This window comes from Elephantulus edwardii, unplaced genomic scaffold (genome assembly GCF_000299155.1).
Source record: "Elephantulus edwardii isolate Elephantulus edwardi_28Jun2011 unplaced genomic scaffold, EleEdw1.0 scaffold00114, whole genome shotgun sequence".
Taxonomy (NCBI): domain Eukaryota; kingdom Metazoa; phylum Chordata; class Mammalia; order Macroscelidea; family Macroscelididae; genus Elephantulus; species Elephantulus edwardii.
The window spans coordinates 1478956-1505937 of NW_006399864.1; the positions used below are offsets into that span (position 1 = coordinate 1478956).

At 38.7% G+C, this 26982-nt stretch overlaps 1 protein-coding gene and 1 pseudogene across 2 annotated transcripts in view; one reads left to right on the forward strand and one right to left on the reverse strand.

Moving 5' to 3' along the window:
* Positions 1-26982, reverse strand: part of ANGPT1 (angiopoietin 1) — a 322709-nt gene that overhangs the window by 258051 nt on the left and 37676 nt on the right. The window lies entirely within an intron of this gene.
* On the forward strand, positions 12000-19855 carry LOC102843697 (annotated as a pseudogene).

The window sequence follows — 26982 nt, forward strand, 5'->3', positions numbered from 1 at the left end:
TAAAAATATTTTAAAATATCATATGCCAATACGATACTGTTTCTTCATAACCACAGGCAAAACAAAACCAGAAACAAACCAATTCAGAAGGTAGTGAGATTAGATTAAAAAAAGCTCATATTATTTCTAGTATTACATATGGCGTTTACATACTGCTTTGTTGTTATTAGATACCACTACATCAACCAAAATTCGTAGTGACCTCATGAACAATAGGTCAAACCTCATCCTATCTTGCGCCATCCTCACACTCAAGCCTATTGTTGTAGTTACTGTGTCAATTCACATGGTTGAGGGTCTTCTTATCTTTCACTCACTCTTAACTTTTGCAGAAAATGCCTTTTTCCAAGGACTTGTGCCTCCAGACAAGATGTCCAAAGTACACAATAAGAAGTTTCATCAACTTGCCTCTGCAGAGAACATTGGTTGCACTTTCTCCATACTAAATCTCTTTGTTCTTTTGGTCGTCCAAACTAACATCATTGCTCTTCAACAATTTGGAGAGGTCCCTGACTGCAGACTTTCCTATGAGGCACAGTCAACTCAACAGAGCAGTTAACGACAACAGCGACAAAAGACAGTTAACTCTCTAAGAACAGACAGTTTCTGACAAGATTTGTAGTCCTGGCAATTATAGACATACTTAGAGATACTATACAGTCACTGATTGTGAAATATGTTTTTTAAAACAATTGTTGGTTCAACAAAGGTGGAAGAGAAAAGAGAAGGGGCAGGTGGGAGGAGAGAGAGAAGAATCTAGTATGTAAATGGCCTATAGTATTTGAACAGCTCCGGTTTCAAGACAAATATATTAAATACACACATCTGGTTTTAATGGCCATGCGTAGAAGATGGGCAGAGTGCTAAATGTGTAAGTCATTATGAACTTGGCACAGTAGCTTTGTTTATTTTAAGCTCTCTTTTGCTGCTTTGGTTGAGGATGTTTACTTAACCAGACTCTATCAAACATGCTAGAAACATCACTGCAAATTTGGTCTTCGTGAGCCCTATTAATGGACAAGTGACAGAAGTGGTAAATAATCAGGAATAGTAGCTGATAGAAGATAGGCTAACTCAGAAACAAAGAAGACAGGCACTTATCTTTGTATCTTGGATTAAAACAATATCAGTTGAAAAGCAAAGGACTACTAGTATTAGAGACTGAAATCTTTGATTTCCAGACATCAGGCTATGAACAGGGAGCAGTGAGGAAAGGAAAGGGGGGTCAGCAAGTTCTAACCCTCTGGATCTAGTTCTTCATCCCGCTCTGATGTCAAGAAAATCTCATGTCTAACAATTCTCTAGAATTCTGCCTCTAAGTCCAAACTTAACCTTTGAGTCTAAGAGCTTGTTAGAGACTTAACACCTTAAATGTCCACAATTCTACCCTAGCCTAGGAAGAAAGAGAGATTTGTTTTCTAATGCAAGGGAAAGTAATTGAGACATTACAGAGCCTTCTGTAATAGCAGTTCATGTGGAGGCCCAGAACATCATTAAAAGGAGGAAAATACTGCTGTCAAGTTTGTTTGACTCCATGTGTGTCACAGTAGAGCTATATAGGATTTCCAAGGGTTAATTTTAAGAAGTAAATCATCAGGATTTGATCCCAAGGGGTCTTCAGGTAGCAGCCAAGAGCACTAAGAAGACGTCTCGGTGGCCCACTCAGAATTCCTTAGCAATTCCATCACTGATATTATAATTGTTATCACCACCTTATTCCTGTTGAACTTATCGAAGCTGCTTTTCTTTATCTCTTTCTCATCTTCTTCCTCTTTTCCTTTTGCTTCTCCTTCATTGTTATCCTCTTTCTTTTCATTTCCATCTCTATTTGTGTTTTTTCTTTACATTTAAAATAATCTCAATGATACTTCCTGAAAAGATTGCCTCACCATATGCGAAACACATCTCAAATACCTACTTACACGATTTTTTTTTTCCAATTTCAAGTGTCAGGTGCTCAAGATAATTAATTACATAATCAAAATTCTGAATTAGGAAACTGAAGCATTTTTATTATATGAGTAGGTATTTATTAAAAGGGAATGTTTGGCATGGAAGATGGAAAGAAAGGGGAGGAAAATAACAACAACAACCTATGCATTTATCCTTATTTGCACATGTCTAAATCTGGGAATCACGGTTCATCTGACAATTTGTCAATCTATGTTGGCTTTCATATTGCACTGGGAAAATGTGCTACTCAAGACCACTTTAAAGTGTTAAGAAGAACAGAAATCCCTTGGATGACTAATGGGCATCTCATGCAAGCCATGCTATTTTTATCCCCTCATATGCATGTGTAAGCTGAAGAATGAAGAAAGAAAATTGAAAAAGTGATGTAATTGTGTTACAGTGTTGGTAAATAATATAAGACATACCCTAGAGCAGAGTCACCAAAAAAAAAAAAAACACCCAAAACCCCAAAAAGAATGGACACAGAAAACATTAATAATGTACTCAAACATGGTAAGCTTGTGAGGATGGTGCAGGACCAGTCAGTGTGTCATTTCATTTTTCATCAGGTTTCTCTCAGTCAGATCCCACTACCTCTATCTAAGTCATACCACCAACACATAGTTATCACAGAATTTACATAGTTTTATTAAAGTTTGTAGACTAAAATCATACCAGATCGATTTTTAAAACATTTGGTCTTGGAGGAAGAATAAATGACTAGTCTTAATCAAATTATCCACAAATACAAAATATTTTAGGTACTATAGAAAACAGCTAATAATATTTCTAATCTAAATCATAAAGATTTTATCAATAAGTTACAACATCACTTGCTTATGAGAGATAAGTCTAGATGCATCTTAATCACTTGGATTTATAAAGAAGTCCTTTAGAACATTCCTGGGTGTTTACAGAGCTCTGGGTGTACAGTGCATAGACTGTTACACTGCTAAACCAAAGTAGGGCCTCTCTGGAAGTTCAAATCCACTGGCAACTCTCAAGGAGAAAGATGGACAATCTCCTCCCCTGCGATTTACAGCCTCCTGAAAATCCACTAGAGGGGCAACTATGAGACGGTTCCAGCTCGATGTCACTGAGTGAGCTAGGGAGGTTGTTAATAATAGAGCTAATGTGGGAAGCTCATTGATTTTGGGAGCCAGGACATTTCGATTTCAATACAGGACAATCTTTCAGTCACTTGCTGTGCATCTGAGAGCTGAACAATGAATAAGAATGACAAAAGAAGAATTGACACCTTTGAACTGTGGTACTGGAGAAGTGTGCTGAATATCCCATGGACTACCAAAATAATAAATGGATATGTTTTGGGAAAGATGTAGCCAGATTGCTCCTTGGAGGAAAGAAATATGAGGCTTCGTCTCACATACTTTAGACATGTTGCTAGGAGATATTCCTTGAAGAGGTTACATCATGCTAGGGAAGGTGGAAGAGCCGCAAAAGAGAGGGAAGGCTCCCACCGAGGTGGGTTGACATGGTGACAGTGGCAATGGGTGTGAGTATGTCAGAGATTGTGAGGATGGCGTGGGATAGGACGGTGTTTAGATGGGTCGTTTATAGGGCTGCTCTGCTGAGTCATACTCCACTAAATGGCCCCTAACAACAATAATATTTCAGAGTCAGATAAATTTTGGGGTAAACTACTAAACTACACACTTTAGTGGTCTCACCCGTACAATAAAAATAATTTTGTCATATAAAGTTTCCAAGAAGGCTTTCATAAGATAATTTATATCACAATCTAAGGTCCATGCCTATCTCTGTACCAATCACATTATCATTTGGGGAGAAGGTAATTGTAATAAAGCTTAGAAGAATATTTTTGTTTTACACAAGCAGAAATTTTAAAAAAAATTCTAGAAGAAAGAAGAAAGGAAGGGAAAACCTGGTTCCAGTCCTAAACCAACTCAGGATCTAATATGAGAGACAGACCTTACAGGAGTAAATATTTATGTTTGAAATTTACATGTAAAAATAAATACAACTCTGAAGGCACATTCCAGCTGCTTAAAATTATCAGAGTGAGAAAAGGATTGCTCAAAAGGGATTTAAAGAAAAGGGACTTTCTGGTTTTTCTTAATAGTTATGGAAATAAGAAAGGAATATGATTTGCAGACTGGCTAAAGGACAATATTAAAAGTCTGACCATTCAAGGCTTGAACCTGAACTGAAACTGTGCAAACTCAGAAGGCTAGGAATTCTAAAACATTGAATAAAAATCAGCAGAACGTCACAAGAGCCTGGAGTTTCCGGGAGAATGGGAACACAGCTGTGGAGTACAGGGTCTCTGCCTTGAAAAGCAGAAAGAAGAGAGAGCAGAAAATTTAGACTCAATGGAGCTCATGAGCCCCTTTTTCCTGCATGTTTAGATTTGGGTGATGGCAGAACATCTAAGTAAAGATGTTCCATAAACAGAAAGAAAGCTGTGACTGGAGAGAACATTAGAGGTCAGGGCAGGAAAGACAGATCTGGAAATTGTCTACATAGAGGTGGGTGGTAAATGAAACTGGGCATTCAAGATTCCTGGTTTGCTCAGAGAATATGATTTTCAAACCACAGAAGATTATAGAAGGCATTTATGATTTTAATTGCATTTTTTAAAGTATTTCTGGATGCTCTTTGGTAACTGATAGATGACCAAGTTTATGTACTTAACCCACAGCCCCTGGGTAATCAAATGGTCAAGTACTTCCTAATTAGGCAAAGGTTTGAGGTTCAAGTCTACCCAGTAGGCCAGACTTGGTTCAAAAATCCTGTTGGACGTAGTGCTATTCTGCAGATACGGTGTTGTGATAAGTCAGAATCAATGATAGGAGGGATAACAACAGTTCATATAGGTCTAGAAGAAACCTGAGAGATCTCTTGCCAAATTCCTCTGTTTGTAAATGAAGAGGTAGAATCCTGGAGAAGTGAATTGGTTTTCTCAAAGTTACAGAGCAAACATGTTTCCATTTGTTCACTCAATCAATGAGTACAAATAAACCAAGATGCTGCTGTCACTGTTGGGTGCCATGGAGTCAGCTATAACTCACAGCAGTCCTATGGAGAGAACACAGTCGAGTGCCATTCTCATCACTGAGACTCTTCCTCTCTTGCACTGACCCACTAGTTTTCCACTCCTCATACTTTTCTCAGGGACCACATGCTCAAAGTATGTGAAGTAACATCTCGTCAACGATGCTTCTAAGAAGCATTTTGGCTTCATTTCTTCCAAGACCCATTTGCTTGTTCTTCTGGCAGTCCATGGCATATTCAATAATCTGTGTCAATGCCACAATTTAAATGCGCCAATTCTCCCATCATCCATCTTCCAACTGTCACATGAATACAAAGCAATTATGCAAATACGAGATGATTCAAAATTCTATATTGACTCACATTTCTATTCACAAAACTTGAGCTAGTTAGAGGTTGTAATTTAGAATTGTTTGTACTAAACAAAAGTACACATACTTGAAATCATTGTGGCAGAATTATACATGATACCATAATTTGGGGAAAAAAAAGATTTTCTACAAACATGAATTATTGTTGTTGTTGTTGTTGTAAACACTGACAAGTGAGCACTGACTCATAGTGACCCTATGTAAAACAAAATCCTGTCTGATCTTGGGACTCCTTACAATATTTTCTGTGTTGAAGTCCACTGTTGTATCCCCTGTGTCATTCCATCTCATTGACAAACTAGAATAATAGTGTTTAATTATATTCACATTAGAAAGACTCACTTCATTTGAAGTGAGTTAGAATGATCAACAATGTATTCTGCAACATAGATATTCACCATAAGTCAGAATCAACCCAGTAACAATTTGTTTTGGTTCAGTACAGAATTCCCACCCCCCAAATTTAATTTTGGAGACATCTGAGAGTTAACATTTTAAAGCTGATTGTAGGCATGCCAAATGCTTCATTAAAGTGTAAAATATGGACATTCTAAATTAAAGAAAGAAGATACAATTTCCAATTCAACTTTTCTTTTCACACCTGAGTGACAATAAAGGAAAAACTCCCCCAGGATCCTGCTACAGCTGCAGTCCAAGTTGTCAGATTTCAGGCATTGATTTGGAAAGTTGATCACTTTCCTGATACTTATCTTAACTGCACAGTTTACGCAACTGACTATAGACAGAACAAGGGCAAAAACATTAGACTACATGTTTTACATATACTTATTCTTCGGAATAGCCTACCAAATAGTTATGTAACCTTTAATTGCATGAATCCAATGATGCAAAAATTATTAGCTTGTAAACTAAGTATGTCTTGAAATGTAACCCCAGCCATCCTTCAAAGCTTCCAAGAGTTAAATTGCTGTGTTTGGGGAGAGGAAAGGAATGGAGATGACGATATTAAAACATTTAAGTTAAGCGTCATAAGTGTATTTTTAATTATCTTTCTTGGAAAAGTCTTTTAATATGCTGCTATTTCCCCTAAAACTTCCATGTAGCAATTAGATGGCCTTCTAACCTTGGATCACTAAAGAGATCATAATAGGTCTTTTCTTCTGGTAGTTTTCTCTATATTTATCAGATTTCTATCAAATATCCTTATACTCAGTAAAGCATTCTTAGTCATTCTACCAATAACTGCTTTTAGTCCTTAAAACTGGTTGGTGTTTGCCAGAAGAATCTGTTTCTGTTCACTTTGGATTTGTTTTTATGGTGGATCAGCACAGGGGAGCAGAGAGAAAACCAGCTCAGGAGCCAGATTTTTTTTTTTTTTGCATGCCTGTTTCACCATTAACTGATTGAGCTAATTTACTGAAACTTCCTAATAATCCTTAGTCTTCTCATTTGTCAAACATGAAATAAGAATAATGTAAGCGAAATTTTTTTTTTAAAGTGTGATGATTTTAAAGGAAGGTTCAGGGCTTCATCTAATGCTCACCAAAATCACACTGCAAATAGGAGCTGAATCTCTATAGGTGAAAGGAATGAGTCTAACATTTTCGATTCAGTGAGCATGTATTAGGTGAAAACGAGGGAGAAGTGAAAGTTTGAGTCAATATTTTCATGATTCACACACATACATGCATACATACACACATGCACTCTATAAAGATATTTGAATTGTGACTACAAAATTTACTTACAATGAATATCCTTGGCAATGTTAATAGGAAAAAAGCAAAGAAGAAAAAAGATAAAGAATTTAGGAAAGAAGTATAGAAACCAATGAGTGAAAACTGGTACAAGTTAGTCATGACTCACTCTTGTACATCCTTCTAGTTTAGTTTTAAGTTTAATTTTCTTTCCTAGTCTAAGATATATCTATTTCAAAAGTTTCAGAGGTTCTTCAGCTGCTATCAGGTATTGTTGGGGAATATTGGGGAGGAGGGAAGGGCCTCTGGCCAGAACAGATTGCCTAAACTTTGGATAAGTGCAAGCCTCCCAACGGCCTTTAACATGGGTAGAGAAAGCTCCCCTGTGTTTGGCTGTAGCTGCTTGAGAAAGCTTGCCATGTGACAAGAAGCCTGCCCTATCTATTGAGCTGAGAGTGGTCCACATGAGGCTGAGGTTCTCCTATCCAATCCGCATGTCCCACGTTTGTAAGCCCACCTTATCCCGACTTTCTGTTTACTTGTTCATATATAAGTGCACTGCAGCACCCAGTAGAGTTGAGCTGGATTGACTTTCTGAACGGCTCTCAAAGGGGGTTGTGACTCCATCATGCTTACTCTTATCAGGTTGTCACTGCTTGTTGCCAGTGAACAGACAGCAACAAGGCATATCATTACCAGATGACAAATACGTCAAGGAAGAAGAGTAAAAATAAGCTCAACAAAGCCCCAGAATATTCACAAAGAACGTTAGTTTCTTAGGCTCTAAAAAAGCTTTCTTTCCTCTGAAGAACAATGTGATAAGGTGATGTGCTGTCAACCCAAAGGCAGGTGGTTTGAATCCACAAGCTGCTCTGTAGGAGAAAGACAGGCAATTACTTTCAGTATGATTTACAGCCTGTGAAAACCCTATAGGGGGTCGTCTGTGAGTCAGTTCCAACTGGATGGCACATAGCACAACAATGTAGAACAATGGAGGATGTTTCTGGTACAATTGCTCCATCTCAAAACTTACGGTTCCCTTCTCTCCTCCCCAAAATGTAATCATTTAAATAGCTTTAAAGAATGGCAGTGACTGCACTCCCAAAATACACACACACCCTCACAAACACACTCCTACAGATAATACAGCATGTCTTCTAGATGTACCACTGTGTCCTACAAACCTGGATTTGCACTTTTCATGAACATCTGCTTGTAAGAAGTTTCCACATTTTTTCTGCATACAGTAAATAAGCAAACATTCTTGTATCCACACTCATATTTCTGGTACTATCTGCAACATATCCCTAGACTAGAATGAAATGTTTTTCTCTTAACCTAGAACATCCACTCCTATGTCATTTTTCTCCCCCCTTCCAAATCCTGTTTCAAATTTCTGGGCTTCTGTAACAAATTATCACACATTTGGTGTCTTAAAACAACAGAAATGTATTCTGTCACAGTTCTGGAGCACAGACATCGCTGTCAATGGGTCAAGGTGTCAGCCGGCTGTGTCCAAGAGACTTGAGGAAAAAAATTCACTCCTTGCCTTTCCAAGATTATGATACCTGCTAACTCTCCTTGGCCTGTGGCCATGTTACTTCAATTTTTCAAGACCCAAATCTTCAAATCTTTTTTCCATCTCATTTCACCCTTACTTCTGTGTGTGTCATCAAATCTCCCTCTGCCTTCCTCTAAATGTCTATCCCCCATGTGAGAGATAATCATGCTTAAGTTTCAGTGTAATCCTAAAAACCTGTCCTTTCCCTAAGAAAGCTTGGGCTAAAATCAGATGCATTTTCAGAACTCCAGTGTTGCTAAACTTCTTTCTCAACACTTAATAGGTTGAGGTTTAGGGAGTCTATGCTTGGCATCAGGAACTGGTGCTGGTGTTTCTGACATGATACACCCATGTTTAAGGTACAAGATTGTTAAGCCTGAGACTCTTCACACAGAAAAATAGCCTAAGAGTTACTTAGTCACTTCTGGGAAGGCTTCAGGAACTCTCGTAGCTCTGTGATTAAGACATTCAGTCATTAACCAAAAGGTAGTGGTTCAAAGTCCAAGTCACAATACTGAGGAAGATCAGAGAAGCTGCTTTTGTAAAGATTTACAGACTTAGGAATCCTATTAGACAGTTCTCCTCTGTCCTATGGGAACTCTGATTACTTAGTGGTGAGGAGATGTGCTGTCAAACCTAAGGCTTGCGGCTTGAATCCCCAGCTGCTTTGTGGGAAAAAGATGGGCAATTGACTCCAGTACAATAAACTGCCTTTGAAATCTGGCTGGAGGATCAGGTATAGGTCAGTTCCAACTCAATGATACACAACAACTACTGTGTCCTGTGCCCCTTGCTCTTAGTGTTGGGCTGAGTATTTGAATGACATCTGTGTTTTGCGTTACAGTGTATCTCAATTTAAATGAGCCATATTTCAAGTCTACAAAAGTTACATGTAGCTAAGGGCTACCAACCTTGTTGTTTTAACCATCCTTTCATCATAGCTAATTTCAGAGAGAGCACAGTGTGTGGGGGGTGGGGAAAGAGGTCCAAGAGAATATAGGCAGGATTAACTCTTCTCAGACAAATGGAAAAGTTAAGTAGTTAGTGTTACTCAGTATAATAAACCAATGTAAGTAACGTTTATTATTTTATATGTCACCACTTTTTATTATTCATTTACCCATTCACTATTTACTCAATTAATTACAATTATTTTAAAAAGATTCTAAAAGAATGCAACACTCTGATGAATGCTTATTACTTCACTACTATAGAAATTTTTATATAATAGTCCTAATATGCAACAGACTTTATGAAATTATAATTTTGATATAGCTTTTAGCCACATATCATTTTAAAGCATACTTAGCATTAAAAAGACATTTTTTATAAAATGTTCTTCTGTGGTTTTCATTTTCTCGTTGCAAGCATGTATACAAGCTTAGAAAATACTTTTTATTTTTACCTTTTTAAAAAAAATATTATGAAGTAAAAAACAACTGTTAAGTAGACGCCTTTGGAGAATGCAAAGATCTGTTTCAGAAAAACTGGTAAAGTTAACATAAGGGATCAGTGAGCATAATACTGGCCTAACCACCTGAAACACCCTCAGAACATTCAACCTACAAGCCTGATGTTTGCAAGCTGTATTCTAAGAATTTATTTAATATGGCAGCTACGGTTCTGCCATTGTGATTTGCATTCTGTTTCTTTGACATGTCATTTCAGAGAAAGCATGTCTATGAACTCAAAAGGAATATTACTAAATTATAAAGCTCCTAGGCAAAAGCCCTTAGCACAGATTTTTTCCCCTCCAGAACACCCACCTTTTCACCTACCTTTGAAAAAGAAAATTAAAAAAGTTTATTCTAAAAAATTACATCTGCAATCAAGCAAATTTTAAAGGAATTTCAAGTGAAGATGATGCTATATGCAAGAAAAGAGAGGCATTGCTACTATAAATTATTATCATTATTATTTAGCTGCTTGTGACTACAAAGCACTAAACTTCGTACAGGAGGTAAATGTAGACACTCTGTCGGCCAAATTCAGGCCCTGTCCAGAGGAGGTTATCACTTACATTGTACAGATGGCTCCTCACACAAAGGGTCAGAGAAAGCTGGAATCAGAAGAGATCTCAGTGTCTCCATTGTAGTGAATTTCAAGCAGTGCCCTTTGGCAGCTTGGAAAACCAATTGTGTTGAGTCCATTTCGACTCATTGTGACCCTCTGCTTGTTTCTGAGGTTGTAAATCTTTACAAGAAGAGATTCCCCATCATTCTCCCTCAGAGCAGCAGCTGGTAGATTCAAATCGCTCACCTTCGTTAGCAATGTAACATGAAATGTACTGTGTCACCATACCTCCATTAGCAACTAAAGAAACGCCTTTATGTAACAGCCAGGTCTTGAAGGCAAGCGCTGGGTTACGATGAGATGAGTTCCTAAGGGTGTCTTTACTTCGAATTTGTAGGTACGTTAGAACAGATGTGTCCTGTGCTTTTTAACATTTCACTCAAGAAAAGGTTCAGGATCTTTTTAATGATTAAAAGACTGCATGTGCAGTACCTGAAGGCGACCGTGATGATAGCTTCCAGCAGGTGTTAGTTCAATCACTTCCAAGTGACAACAAATTTTTGCATAATATTCAAAGATAAGTTGGAAGCTTTGTTTCACATACTTTGGGCATGCGATCATCAGTCCTTGGGAAGGAGGCATCAGTCCTTGGGAAAAGATGTCATGTCTGGAAAAGTAGAGGATCAGTGGAAGAGAAGAAGAGATGAATTGATACAATAACTGAAACAATGGATATGAGCACGACGGAGACAGCGTGGATGGCACCGGTTGGAGCAGCGTTTTGATTGGTTATCCAGAGTCTCTATGATTCAGCAGCATGAATAGCCAAGTTGATGACACTTAATAACAATAAATACCTGAAAGGAAAAGTCTCTGAAGGATAGAAATGGTTCCTGCACTCAACTCCTGCTGACCAAGCTTAGATCTACCCAAAGTTACATCAAAAGAGTTTGTGATCAACATCTTTTAAAAACTCTGCCATTGAAAACTCTATGGGCATAGGACCACCTTGACACACAGAGGGCCTTCAGGAGACAGAATCACAACTAGGACTGGTACAAATGTAAAGATGATCTGTTGGAAAAGGGTTTTCTTTGGCACAATAATTAAGTCACACAAGAGTAGGCCCTAAACTAGACCAAAATGTATTCAGTTCCAACTGACCTTCCATCAGCCCTCCAAGGCAAGTCTTTACAGGTAAGACTGCCTATCTCTCTTCTGCACAGCCACTGGTGGATTTGAACCACTGACTTTTCAGCTGGTAGCTCGACACATTACTTACTATGCTCCCAGTGCTTCTTAACCAAGTGCGGAGGGTTCTAAATCTAACCACCTTTCAGTTATAAAAAAGAGTGAAATGGTCATGAAGGCATACAAAGAAGAAGACAGAGGTTAACAGGCCAAGGGATGTCGAAGAAGCAAGGGATTCACAAGGCTGTCAACAAGGAAGAGACTGAACTGACCGAGAATCTGACCTGGATCTTCAGCTTTCAGAAGAGTGAGGAAATAAATTCTTTGAAGCCAGCTCCTCATGGTATTCATGTTACAGCAGCTCTAAGTAATTAAAATAAGCTGATATCCTCTCATTACATCAAAAGTACTTTGAATTCTGGTCATGCTATGGCAAAATTTATTGACTACAATAAGCTGTTAACTTTATCTATCTATCTATCTATCTATCTATCTATCTATCTATCTATCTATCTATCTATCTATCTATTGCAATCAAGTCAGAAATGACTCTTTGCTGACTCTTTCGTAGGTTTTCAGAGGCTGTAAATTACACAGGAGAAGATATCTTTCATCACAGGAGTGTTTCTCCTGCAGAGGCTAGAGGATTTGAACCAAGTGCTTTTGGGTTGGAAGCACAACTCCTTACCACTAGGCCACCAGAAGAGATGGTAGATTTGTGTGAAACACTTCTTTAAGTGCTTATTCAAAATTTGTTACCATTGAGTTTATCCTTCACAGTGTTTTCAAGACTGTAAATCTTAATGAAAGGAGAATTCCCATCTTTCTCCTATATTTCTATATATGAAAGAATTTTCCGTGGTTAGGGTAAAACGAAAATATACTTAGAAAGTTTAAAAGCAGTCAAGTCTTCAAAATGTAGGCTTTAAGAATAAATCAAATGAAAACATTATCATCATTGAGTACCTTTGAGCTGGTTCTGAACTCAATGATACGTAGTTATAAGAATTGGGTTTTGATTAAAGGCATAAAATGAAACATCATTACACCAAAAGTGTCTTATCTGAATCCAAGGAAAATTTGCACAAAACTAATATTAACATGGTAATCCTATTAGACATTGTTGAAAAAGTTCTTATTCTTCAAGTGTTTTTTGGAAGCAACTGTCTACAAAATCCAGCAACTGTCTGTTTCTATTTATTAGCATACACATTTCAAGGTATCTACAGCTACTTACATCAAAACCAACACAGTCAATTATACATTCCGAGCATCTGCTGAAACTCACATCCTGTTGTAGCTTCCTGCAGAGGAGTTAAGGGTTATTTGCTTTGATATGGTTCATTTCTGTCTGTGGAATGTGATGTTGTTATTCTTAGGTGCTGCTGAGTTGGTCCCAACTACAAAATCCTATGAACAACTGAATGAAATAGCCCCCTATGCATCAGCTTCATGGTGATGTTTGTGTCTGAGCCCATGGTTCCAGCCAGTGTGTCAGTCCCTCTCTTTGAAGGTCTTCATCTTTTTCCCTGACCCTCAACTTTATAAAGCATGACATCCTTCTCCAGGGTGACAAACACGGTGATTTCTTGCCATAGCAGTATAGATAGGTTCCCCCATGAACGCTTTGTGCAGGTGGGGAAAGAATCTTGTAAATCTTTGTGTGGTCTCATAGATCCTCCAATGACACGGCATGACTTCCTCGCACATTTGCATCAGAAAGCAAGTACATATGAAATTTCTGAGAGCATCCAAAAAGAAATCAAAGCAAACACAACAAAGCCTGAGACTATTTTATGGACAAGGGTGGGCAAACAAACAAAACAAAATTAAAAAAAGACCATTATTTGGCTCAAATAAAATATTCCTTAGAGTGTTGCCAAGAAGATGAAAGTGGAAATAGTGTGTATTCCAGTTTTATAGGAGGAAATGATAGAAAAAAGTAACACTAAAGAAATACTACTAATACTCAAATAAATCATATTTATTAGTCACTTCTGTGCTTGACACTCTACTAATTGCTTTTCCTTCAATGACCTTGCTAAATTTCTATAATCACCTCATTAAGCTCTTTATTATGTTAAAGAGAAGGAAAGTTATGGGTAACTCCTGAATAAAAGAATATTCTACAAACATACCATGCCACTTTCAGGTAAAACTGAGTATCTCTTTTAGGTAAAAATTATTTGATAATGTGTCATTTTCTACTCCTACATCATTTGTGTTGATACCTTTAAGGCAAAAAAAAAATGGCTTTTAGGGGGATGCTTCTTAAAGACTAACTTTTTGTTGGTTTGTGTTAACTCTTTCCTACCATCTGATTCTTAATTATTATTACCAACACTATACATCAATTGAGCACCTATTCCATATGGAGAAGTGAATTTGGAAATGATTTAAACCTGAGACACACTTCTTTCAGTAAACTTACATACAAATACAGACTTTTTAAAAAAATTTTAAAATACTAAGTCGATATCTTCCAAAGAATAGCAAATGCTAAAGAGCTAAGAAGCTGTAAAAGGTCTTCAACTTTATTTATAAAAAAGGTAGAGCTTTTCACAATTGAAGGTTCTGTTGTTAAAAATGCTGTAAAAGCTTTAGTTCTATATAAGCAGATCAATGTCTCTATGGGGACATTTATTCACTTCACATTTTCTCAAAGTAACTTTAATGGGTGACTCCTTGAAACACGGAGCTTGTGATTTTATAAACCATCCTGATGAGCTGTACCTGTGATCTGTGTGAGGTGCTATCTGTGGCCTTCTAACTGGGAATGAGACCTGGAAGTATCATTATCCTAGAGTTGTTACTCATTAAGCCTAGAGTCATCGCTTACTAAAAATCAAAAGAAGTTATTTTGCAGAATTAAGGGTCAGGAAAACTTGGGATTCTTCCCAAGTTATTTAATATGCGTACCTATATGTACCCTTAATTCTGTAAAATAACTTCTTTTGATTCTTAGTAAGCGATGACTCTAGGCTTAATGAGTAACAACTAAGGTGTGTCTGATACAGGCCATGGTCTTTGCAATCACTTTGTATGCATCAGAGAGTTGGACAATGACCAAGGAGGATAGTAGGAGAATTGATGCCTTTGAGCTGTGGTGCTGGAGAAGAGTATTGAGAATACCATGGACTGCTAGGAAAACAAACAGATTTGTCCTGGAAAGGGTTAAACCGGGTGGCTCCTTGGAGGCAAGGATTCTGAGGCTCCATCTAACATACTTTGGACATGTTGTGAGGAGAGACAGGTCCTTGGAGAAGGACATCATGCTTGGGAGGGTGGAGGGACAGTGCAGGAGAGGAAGGCCCTCTATGAGGTGGATTGATTCAGTGACTGGGATAATTGGGATGGGAGTGTCAGAGACAGTGCGATTGGCACAGGACAGAGCGGAGTTTAGGGCTGTTGTACATAGGGTCGCTATGAGTCGCAAGTGACTCGACGGCACATAACAACAACAACAATTGTGCTTACCATTTCCTTTAGATGCTATTTGATTCATAACTAGAAATTTTAAAGAATAATCTAGTCTGTGTGGTGTTCTTGTGGTATGAATAGAGTTGTGCTGTTAACCCAAAGGGAGAGATGGTTCTTCTGGAAATGATAATCCATCCATTGTTCCAGGGAGAAAATGGGCAATCTCCTCCCATGTGATTTACAATCTTAAGAACCCAGTAGAGCTATGAGTTGGTTCTGAAGGGACAGCTACGAATTAGGACATTTTCCTTTGTTTCTGTTGGGTTTGTTTGTTGAGTTTTTAAAATTTGAGAATGTATTTTAGCATGTTGTTGTTGTTATATGCCATCAGTAAGTTGAGACTCAAGGTGACCTATGTACAACAGCTCTAAGCCCTGCTCTACCCTGCACCAACTTTATTGTCTCTGACACACCTACCCTCATTATCCCGGTCACTGACTCAATCCATCTCATTGAGGGTCTTCCTCTCTTGTGAACTTTATTATTTTTATTAACGTTGTTATAGTCTATTAGCAATTCTCAAATATATATTTGATGTTGTGTGCATGTATATATGTTATTGTTATGTGCCATCAAGTCAACTACAATGTAATAATAGTGATCCCATGAATGATGGCTCTGAACGCTCTCCTATCCTGAGCCAATCTCACCATCTCTGTCACATCTGATCCCATTGCCACAGACACCATGTCACTCCATCTTATCTAGGGTTTTCCTCTTTTGCACTAATCTTCTACCCTTTTAAGCATGATATCCTTCTCCACAGACTGTCCCTCCTGTCAACATGCCCCAAGTATTTGAGATAGCCTCCAAGGATCAATCTTGTTTACTCTCTCCAGGACAGAACTGTTTGCTCCCTTGGCAGTCCAATAGTCTTCGCCAGCACCACAACTCAAAGGCATTGATTATTTTCCTGTAATCCTTCATCATAGTTCAGCTTTCAGACACATGGCAAGCAGGTAAGAAGACTGTGGCTTGGATCCGGCGCACCTATGTCTTTAGACGGACATCGTCGCTCAGTAGCACTCTTGAGGGATCCTTGGCAGCAGATTTTCCCAATTCAAGTCATTGTTGTTTTTTCATTCCCTAACTGTTCCTGCCAAGAGTATTGATTGTAGATCCACGCAAGATAAAATTATTTACAACCTCAATCTCTTCTCCATCTATCATGATGCTGCCTATTGACCTAGTGGTGAGGATTTCTGTTTTCTTGACTTACATGTATTTATGTACTTATCTACAAATTTGTGGATGGATATAATAAAATAAGATATTAACATTTAGAAAGATGAAACCAGTAAGGGCTCAGATCTAATATCTATCACATTAAATAAGGTCACATCTGTCCTGCTGGCCAAGTGGTAAGAATCTTTGCTGCAATCCCAAAGGCACATGGTTCAAATCTACCAGCTGTTCCCTGAGAAAAGGATGGTAAATCTTCTGTGTGATTAACTGCCTCTGAAAATCTGCGAGTCAGTTCCATCTTGACAGCACACAACAACAGTTTTCCATGGAAATAGATATATACCAATACACTTTTCTCCCACAGAAATGTGCACGCAAAAAGAAATAAAAGTAAGCCTGTTGTAGTTGTTGTTGTTGTTGTTGTTAGGTGCCACTGAGTTGAGTATGACTTGTAGTGACTCTCTGAACCACAGATGTGAACACTGTTCTATCCTTTGCCATCCTCACCAACTCTGCTACACTTGAACCTATTTACAGTCACTGTGCAAGTATGATGGCCCTCTCTTAGTATTGAATATACCATGGACTGCTGGATTAAACAGGTTCTTTCTGGAGATGGTGAAACCAGTCTGTTCCTTGGAGGCAAGGATTCTGTCTGACATACTTTGGCCTTGTTGCAAGGAGGGACCAGTCCTTGGAGAGGGGCATCTTGCTTGAGAGAGTGGAGGGACAGCACAAGAGAGGGAGACCCCGGATGAGATGGGTTGACTCAGTGGCTGGGGTAATGGGGGTAGATGTGTCAGAGACAATGAGGTTGGCTCAAGATAGAGCAGGGTTGAGAGCTGTTGTAGGGTCGCTATGAGTCACAAGTAGCTTGATGACACATAACAACAAAAACCCTTCACCAGTAAGGTCAGTGGTATATTAGATCTTGGGGCCATCAAGTTAAATAGGCACAATCTCTATCTCATCTTGTTGTTGTTGTTATGTGCCGTCAAGTTGCTTGCGACTCATAGCGACCCTATGTACAACAACCCTAAACTCCGCTCTGTCCTGTGCCAATCGCACTGTCTCTGACACTCCCATCCCAATTATCCCAGTCACTGAATCAATCCACCTCATAGAGGGCCTTCCTCTCCTGCACTGTCCCTCCACTCTACCAAGCATGATGACCCTCCCTAAGGACCGGTCTCTCCTCACAACATGTCCAAAGTATGTTAGACGAAGTCTCAGAATCCTTGCCTCCAAGGAGCCACCCGGTTTAACCCTTTCCAGGACAAATCTGTTTGTTTCCCTAGCAGGCCATGGTATTCTCAATACTCTTCTCCAGCACCACAGCTCAAAGGCATCAATTCTCCTTCTATCCTCCTTGGTCATTGTCAACTCTCTGATGTGAAGTGATTGCGAAGACCATGGCCTGTATCAGACACACCTTAGTCTCCAGAGAGACACCATTGCTCTTCAGTACTTTGGAGAGGTCCCTAACAGCAGACTTTCCCATGGCAATGTGCCTTTTAATTTCCTGGCTGCTGGTGCCAAGACTGTTAACTATGGAACCAAGCAAACTAAAGCTGTGTGCAATCTCAATCTCTTCACCATTCATCCTGATGCTGCCAATTGGTACAGTGGTGAGAATCTTTGTCTTCTTGACATTGAGCCTCAATCCATATCTCACCTTAGGCTGTTTATATGGGCTTAGAAAAACCATTCAACCTCAAGGAACCTTATCCTTCACATCTATATAATGGGAACAACTCTTTTCATTTACTCAGTGTTTAAAAGAACCAAATACAGGTTGTTTAACTGTAGATAGATTAGCTAGCAGCTGAGTGCTTAATCACAGCACCACCAGGGAACTTTGGAAGGGATGAATAAGCCAATAAAACCAAAACCAACCAAATTGTTACAGTCAAGTCAGGTCTTAGTCATAATATAATTCTACACCATATGGCCTTAATTGTGTTTTACACATTTATAAGTCCAAAATGGTGATGATTTTTTTCCTTAGAATTTCTTGTGAAAAATCTCCATTTCAACTAAATTTTTCACTAAACATACATTAAAAACTGAAAATGTTTCATAAATTAATGAAGATGAATAATTTATACGAATCTATTTTTTTTCCCTTAAGGGAAACCTGGTTGCAAATAGGTTGTTAAGGGACTAACCAAAGAAAAGTTCAAATACAAAAGCTCCCTCTAATGAAAGGATGAGACAGTCTCTTCTCAGTAAGATTTACAACCCTAGAAACTCAGGAAAGAGGCACAAAGAGACATGAGGTAGAAGTGACTTGATTGTAGCAGGATTGATTTCTTTCATTTGTTATTTTCCCTTGAGTATCTCTGGGGTCACAAATGTTAAGCACTAAGATGTTGATGAATATATCGATGGTTCACACCCAACAGGCACTCAGCTTGAGAAAGACGTGGCAGCCTGCTGCCAGAAAGATTGTAGCCTTGGAAACCGGATGGTTTCCAAGTGGTACTCTATCCTGAAAGGTCGCTGCGAGTTGGAACAGATTTCTTAGCACTGAAGCTGGATTTGGTTTGATATTTTCTCTTATTGGATTGACGGTTAAGTTTGCAACCAGGAAGGACAAGCACAAGTTGTTGTTGCTTTTTCCTTTTTAAGTGATTTTATAATGATGCTTTTTAAAAAATTAAAATTTTTATTTTATATTGGGTTGCTTACAAAGCTCATACACATTGTTGTTCACACCAAAGCCTTCCCATACCCTTTATCCACTCCTCCCTCTACCTTTCAAGTTGTTCCACCCTATGATTATCCCACTGTCCATCCTCATGTCTCTGCTCCTACTCTCCCCACCTTGGATACTCATACAAGTCTTACTAGTTATCCTTCTATTTCTACAATAATGATCTGATACAATATTTGTCCTTATGGGACTGAGTTAGTTCACTCAGCCTAATGCTCTCCAGTCCCTCCCAAGCTAGGGAGTGATTTTCAAAATCATTGCTCCTCTCTTCCTCTTGGGCTTGGATCAGGTGGCAGCTGGGTTCTTTCACTCAGTCCCGGCCAAAATCAAGTCTCGGGACCTTCGCAGCAAGAAGGAAGAGGAGCTGTTGAAACAGCTGGACGATCTGAAAGTGGAGCTTTCCCAGCTGCATGTCACCAAAGTGACAGGTGGTGAGGCTTCCAAGCTCTCCAAACTGTGAGTTGTTCGGAAATCCATTGTCCATGTCCTCACTGTTATTAACCTGACTCAGGAGGAGAAACTCAGAAAATACTGTAAGTTTCGGAAAAAAGGACAAACCCCTGGATCTGCAGCCCAAGAAAACACGTGCCATGCGCCGTAGGCTCAATAAGCAAGAGGAGAACCTGAAGACCAAGAAGCAGCAGCATAAGAGCACCTGCACCCACTGCAGAAATACGCAGTCAAGGCCTGAACTTCTTAAATAAATAAAACACAAAACATACATACATTCATACATACATACATACATACATACATACATACATGAATAAATAAATAAATAAAATGAAATGATAAATAAATAAAGTAAGTATCATTGCTCCTGCATGCTGTGAAGTATTCCATTGTGTGACTGTACCACAGTTTCTCAATTTATTCATTTATGGTTGGACATTTGGGGTGTTTTCATGTTCTTGCTGTGGTGACTAACACTGCTATGAATGTGGAGGAAAAACTGGAGTTTTCAAAGATTTCGTTCAACTTGAATGAACTATCAAAACCCAGGGAAGCTGCAGCCAGAAGTCAAAATATACCACAGAAAAACTCTTAAAGTGTATCTCTGTGTGTGTGTGTGTGTGTGTGTGTGTGTGTACACACATCATTTTGATGACTGTTGTGACGTGTTGTTGAGTTGGAACCCGCTCATAGCTGGCTTTCCAATGGAGTTGCAGAGGCTATAAATCACATAAGAAGAGATTCCCCATCTTCCTGTCACCCATCAGAGCAGCTGTGACCTCGAATTGAGTGGCTTTCGGTTGGCAGCACAACTCCTTACCTGCTAACCCACCAGAGTTCCCTTTAGGTGACTAAGGTGTGTCAAACCTCAGCCACATTTTGTTTTGGTTTTTTCCCCAACATATTACATACATGCATAAGGTAGACAATAAAAATTCAGGATCTACAAGGAGTGGACTATGGTTTGGCAGAGAACATTGACTGTACTGCCAGAACAAACAAGTCCTCCTTGGACAAGACACAACTGGAACGCTGCTTGGAAGTGAGCGTGAAGAGCCTTTGTTTCGCTTATTTTGGACAAATCACCAGGAAAGATCAATAGCTGGAAAAAAAGACATGTTTGGTAGAGGGAAAGTGGAAATGACGGATATTCTTTATGAGATGCATTGGCACAATAGTTGCAACTGTGGGCCCAAACCTACCAACAATTGTTGAGGACACCCCAAGGTTAGGGAACATGTCCTTCTGTGATTCATAAGGGCGCCAGGAGATGGAACTCACACAAGTCCAAGACCACTAATGATGGCTAGTAACAGAAAACAGCAGTGTCCACATCTTAGTATGAAAGATGTGCACAAGTATATTGCTGAGACAAAAAAAAAAAAATTAAAACACTAAAAAAAAAGACCTTGCTTTCTGAATAAAGTCACAGCTATAGCAAGGAAAAAAACAACAACACACAAACAAACCCTGAAGCGTTTATAAAAAGGTGAAAAGTGGGAACAGTAGTCTCAGCAAGATGGCGGATGATTTTAATTTCTTCAGCTTGTCAGAATTTTCTGAATTTTCTGCAAGGAACACATGTATCTAATTAAGAGTCATTGAAGAACAAAGAACAGATGCCTAAATTCCAACTTTTCATTTCCCCTTGGTTTTTTGCTTCACTTGTGGTATATCCCAAGGCAAGTGGTCTAACTCAGAGCTGAGCGAAGTATGCCCTTCTACAGCATAGAGCACAATCCCATTTTTCATTCTGGATGTACTTAAGTGACCTTTGCTTAAATACACAATAGCCGAGAGAGTTTTATGGGGAGGCTGAGCAGGCTTATGAGAGATGTTATCATCACACTTTACAACCTATCTTTTCAATACTGCAGGCTTGTTACTGTTGTACAAGATTGACTTTTCTGTTTCTTACAAAAGTTCCCAAACAAGTGATTTAGAACAAGTTTGGAGTGTGTTTGGCCTCACTTTTGAGTATCTGTACAGACAGTTTGATACAAACTCTTATTTCTTTTTATTCATTACAGTAAACATATATTTAAATGTCTTCCTACATGAATAGAAAAATCTAGAAGCACACTATGAATAGGAAGTAGTATATTTTCTGTTTAATAGAAGCAACACTTAATTTGCTAGTCAGCCTAAACCATATGCTGGTGGATTCAACTATAATATGAAACCATTTGTATCTAACTTAATATCAAGAAAGGGTGGATCTTGGAAGAAGAGGTAGAATTTTCTGACAAATGGCATCTGCCTAGATTAGTTTCTCCCTTTTGATGCAACTCAGTATTTATGTTCACATCTGTTTAATTAATCGATCTGTTCGTCGATTGATTACTCTATCACAGTATTAGGAAGGTAATCTAGAAAACATATTTGTAGGTTATTATTGAAGAGGCAGAGTATGCAAGAGCAGATAACCCAGAGGACGTAGATGTCTAAGATAAGATGCACTTTCCCAAAATATTGCTGCCTACTTTGTGAAATGAAGTCGTTTGGAAATAGGTCCCACTTTCTTCCACTGACCTTTTGCTCCTACTTATCTCCCTCCCTACCCACCTTCTCAAAATACTCCCCCCAGAATTCTTTTTATTCACGTAAAAATAGCTCCCAGATGTCTTGCTACCTCACTGGTTAGCCTCGCTCTCTGCTTTCCCGAGTCTGTATTATCAGGCGAGATAACCAAACAATACGAATTTTTTTTTGGTTCAAATTAAGTTTATTGCATAGCAAGTCCTTTTTGTTGTTGTTGTTTGTTGTTGTTTCTTTGCACATCAGAAGTGTAGGTCACTTCTCTTATAAATAACCTCTGGAAATAGTAGCATTAATGCTGGTTCATAGTTTACATTTAGATGTTAGTATTTACCTCATTATAAATGGGCTTGTCTCGTATTTTGAAATAATAACGGACTTAAACACAAGACGGCAAGTCATTTGCTAACCGTCTTGATTGAATTCTCTGCTTACATTTCCAGCAAATGTCTCACGCGTTCCCACATTCCGTGATTAATAACTGGCACTGAATCCCTTGGCAGTGTGGTAAGTGGTTGAACCCTGGCCCTCCATCCCAGGAATGAACCTCAAGTAAATACAAAAGCTTTTGCATCACGGGTGTCGGGGAACTGGCTTATGTTTTAAATTGGGCATAGAATTTCCAAAGAGGGCACGAAGAGAGGAGGTATTTATGATAATTCCCATCCTCTGTTCATGCGTCATTTGGGGCAATAGTTGGTGACTTTACTGTTGCTTCTGCATGTCTCTTAAATTGTGAGCAATCAAAGAAAGTGTCTCCTGGAGGAGAGGCAGCCGGGCCTGACCAGAGGCACAATCAAGACTTTCATCTTCAGGAAAGAATGGAGCTGGAGAACCTCCCTCCTCATTAGTCTCTTTTGTCAACATTTTCAAGCATGGAAACAGCCTCTCGGAAAGACACAAAGTCCATGACTTCGGGATTGGAATGAAGCTGTAAAAAGCTTGTTTTTATAAGGACAAGAAGTCAGAAAGTTGATCTTCCTGGGTTTTCCTCCTACCACATGGAATGCACTGGAGTGGCTGAGAGCACACAACAGCACAACAGGTGATAGGAACTCGATTAATATCACTGTATTGAAAACGGGGTTCGCTGAGATTTTTTTTTTAAAAGTCTTATTATTAGTTAAAAAAAAAAATGTTCTTTGTGTTGTTATGATTAGGTCAACCAAACACTATTTGGTCAACATCAAAACGGGAAGCTGGGTAGCAGTTGAAGTCACAAATAGTTTTCTGTGAACTTGGACGTCTTGAAGGAAGCCGAGATGTTTGCATAATCTTCTCTGTAGCAACAACATTCCATGCGCATTTTTCTCTTAAAAAAGAAACACCATGCTCCGTTGTATTCTGGGTTCAAGGCCTTATAAAAAGCATCTCATGTCAAAAGTCCTGTTCTAAAACTTGGGATGTAAAAGGTCAGATGACTTTTTTTTTAAAAAAATATCTCTCATGTCCTAATTTTTTAAACTTCTTCCTAAAATCACTTATGGATGACTAAAAGTCACAAATTAGCCCACAATTCAAAATTCCATTGATTTAAAAGTATAAACTTAATTAAATCTGGGAACTTGAAGCTTCTAACCATCTAGCCCAATTTCTTTGCCAAAATCTTCCCAAATGTTTGAGGCTTCCCCCAAAAAACGATCTATCACTTTACACAATCACAAACACAGGAAAAGGAAAATAGCAATAAAGCCTGTTCATACAATCATTCTCAAGACCTGGAAATGAGAATGTTAAGTGTGGACTGCCCCTTTCCTGGCATTTTTCCAGCATACATACAAGGCTCAAAAAAAGTGATTAGGTTTCACTTTTTGAAAAAAAATGGGAATATAAAATCTACAAGTCCATACTTAAAATGACATCCCACAAATCTCTGAATTATACTAATTTTTTAATATCTTACTTTCCCAGCAGTACCAGGACAACATTTAATAAAGTAATATTTTTTCATGATAAAAATGACTTTGTTAAAAAAATTACTTTGCTTTCTGCATTGAGTCAATGGGAGATATGCCAAAATTGCAATTTTTTCTCAACATACCAGAATTGTACAGTGCGATTTGAAAGAATTTTATGGGATTAGCTATGTGTTTTTATGTCATAACTCCGCCAGCACTACGAAGAATTTAAAAAAAATATTGTCCAATAATATGAGAGATCGTACATTGACTAGATTATTGCGTGTGTGTTAAATCTAAAGCTCCAGTGGGCAATGCTCTAATAATTGCCTCAGGTAGAGATGTCAGAAGAAAATAAGGATCACATGCTTAGATCTAAGCCCAGGAATCCTGTTGGCATTATGTTTTGGGCAGCTCTAGAAAGTCAATGGTCTAAATCCACCAGTGCTCTGCAAGAGAAATAAAAAGCAATCCCCTCCCTTTAAGATTTACAGCCTGGGGAGGCCCAGCTGAAGCTTTCCATAAGACAGGATTGACTACACAGCAGTGGCTTCTGGATTGGGTATGTCTCACTTCTGTTTTGAAAATGTGGATCATCATCCTAATAATTGTATGATATTAATACACAGAGAGCTCTGGAAGCTTAGGGTAAGGAATTGTGCTGCCAACACAACCGTTCTTAATGTTGTGTACTGTAGAGTCGGAACCGACCCATAGCTGACCCTCAGGCAGGTTTCCAGAGGTAGTTAATTACAGGGGAGGAGACTGCCCATCCACATTCATTAGTTGCTCCATGAGAGAAAGAGAGGCAATCATCTCCCAGGTGATTCACTGCCCCTGAAATCCTACTGGGGGGTCATCTGTGGGTTAATTTCAACTTTAGGGCACATGAGAACATTACTAACCAACAAAGTCAAGACTAAACAGTGTGATATTTATTCAACTAAAGAAGCTACCATTTCTAAGTGAATTTAACCAAAAAAATGGCAATGTCATTTTCAATTAACTCAGATTTCCACATGAGATTTCTCTGTGGTTGTTCAAGTGAAAAGTGATCCTAATGACTCCAGATGAGTGCTACTAAGTGAGTATTTTTAAAAAATATTAATCTTGCTAACCCAAATTTTTCTTTGAGTGATAAGGTGCGAAATACAACACCCAGCTCTGCCACCAGCCCTGACAACTGTCAAGTGAGATGCATATACCCCACCATCTTACACCAAGAATGCAGGGGAAAAGGCTTTTTACCATCAACAAGAAACCTTTTTCTATTCTTGGATGTTTAAGCCATTCAATACACATCCCAAGAAGTTTCAGAGTTGATTTTTTTTTTCTTCTTCTCCTTCAATCTGTCTCATACTTTGAGCATGTAATTAGGCTGTTCCTTGGAAAGGGACACCAAGTTTGGAAAGATGGAGGGTCAATGAAGGAGAGGAAAGCCCCCAGTGGAATGGATTGACAATGTGACTTTAGCAATGGGCCCTGGTGTATAAGAGGTTAATGAGGATGGCACAGGGTAGGCCAGTGTTTATTTCGGTTGGCTGTTTATACGGTTGCTATGCATAGTACTCGACTAGAGGGCACCTAACAACGACCACCACATCCCTCTCTCACTCACACATGCAAACAGATACTCCAGAACAAAACAAATAAAAACCACAACAACCAAAACCATCACCATCATTGGATCCTGTATCCCAACGATCCTGCAGAACAGAGTGGAATTTCTCATAGTCTCCAAGACTACAACTTTTTTTATGGATGTAGACCACCACATCTTCTCCCAGAGAGAGACTGGTAGGTTCAAACAGCCAACCATTTAGTTAACATCCAAATGTTTCGATCACTATGCCACCAGCGCTCCGTATTCACTCCAAAGAGGGTCAAAACATAGCTGAGAAGGAAATGCTCTGCTGAATTATTTTAGGACGTTGACTTTGCATCTGGAAATGACTTCACATGCAAATCTGATTTTCCTCCTCCTCTGTCTAGAAAAGCTGCCTTTTTACAGCAACCAATTTTCATGCTGAGTGTGAAACTGAAAACAGAATACAAGAGCATCTGATATCCTTTCTGTCCCATAATTGCTTGCAAGTTTCTAAAACTGAAGGCCAAGTTAGAAAAGTCCTTGTTCATGGGGAACTGAGATTCTCTTGTGCCTCCTGATAAACAAGACTTGACTGAGGATGCTGGCATTAATCACAGTGGCTAGCTGGACTTCTGCACGTATTGAGCGTTTGATGATGTTGCTATATGTTGTAGGATGTACACTGGAGTAACCAGAGAGTTGATTTCTCTTGGAGACTCCAATAACGGCTGTCTATTTCCATGGATTGCTGAAAAACTACTGACGGAAAATCTGATTTGGACTTGGCTTGTGACATTATTAAGTTTGGCTCATCAAAACTTCTTGGCATTATTCATGTCAAGTGAAGGCCTGAATTTTTTGCCCTAATTATAAGTTGGAAATGCATCTAATTAAAAAGCTAAAATAGAAAACATTATAAAACATATGCTAAAAGAGCAAAATACTCATTTCCATCAGGTTAAACCTCTCACAGCTGACCCTCCAGTGGGGTTTGGAAGGCTATAAATTGCACAGGAGGAGAATGCCTGTCTTCCTCCTGTGAAGCTTGGTGGATCCAACTTCTTACAGGCTAAAATTCCCTAAAATAATCACCTCCCAAAATAACCTGGAAATATATATGACTTTGAAATTTTATCTAATAGGTAATTTCAATCATTATGTATGAGTAACTAATTCTACCGAAAGAGGGAGGCAGTACAAAAGAAGAGAAAATTCCAAATTTATTGAAATGTTTTATATCATGCTTGTTGCCCCACAATTAACATTCCTGGAACCAGCAGTCAGAAAATCAAAAGACGAATTGTACTGGGAAAATCTGCTGTTAGGAATGAAGAGCAATGA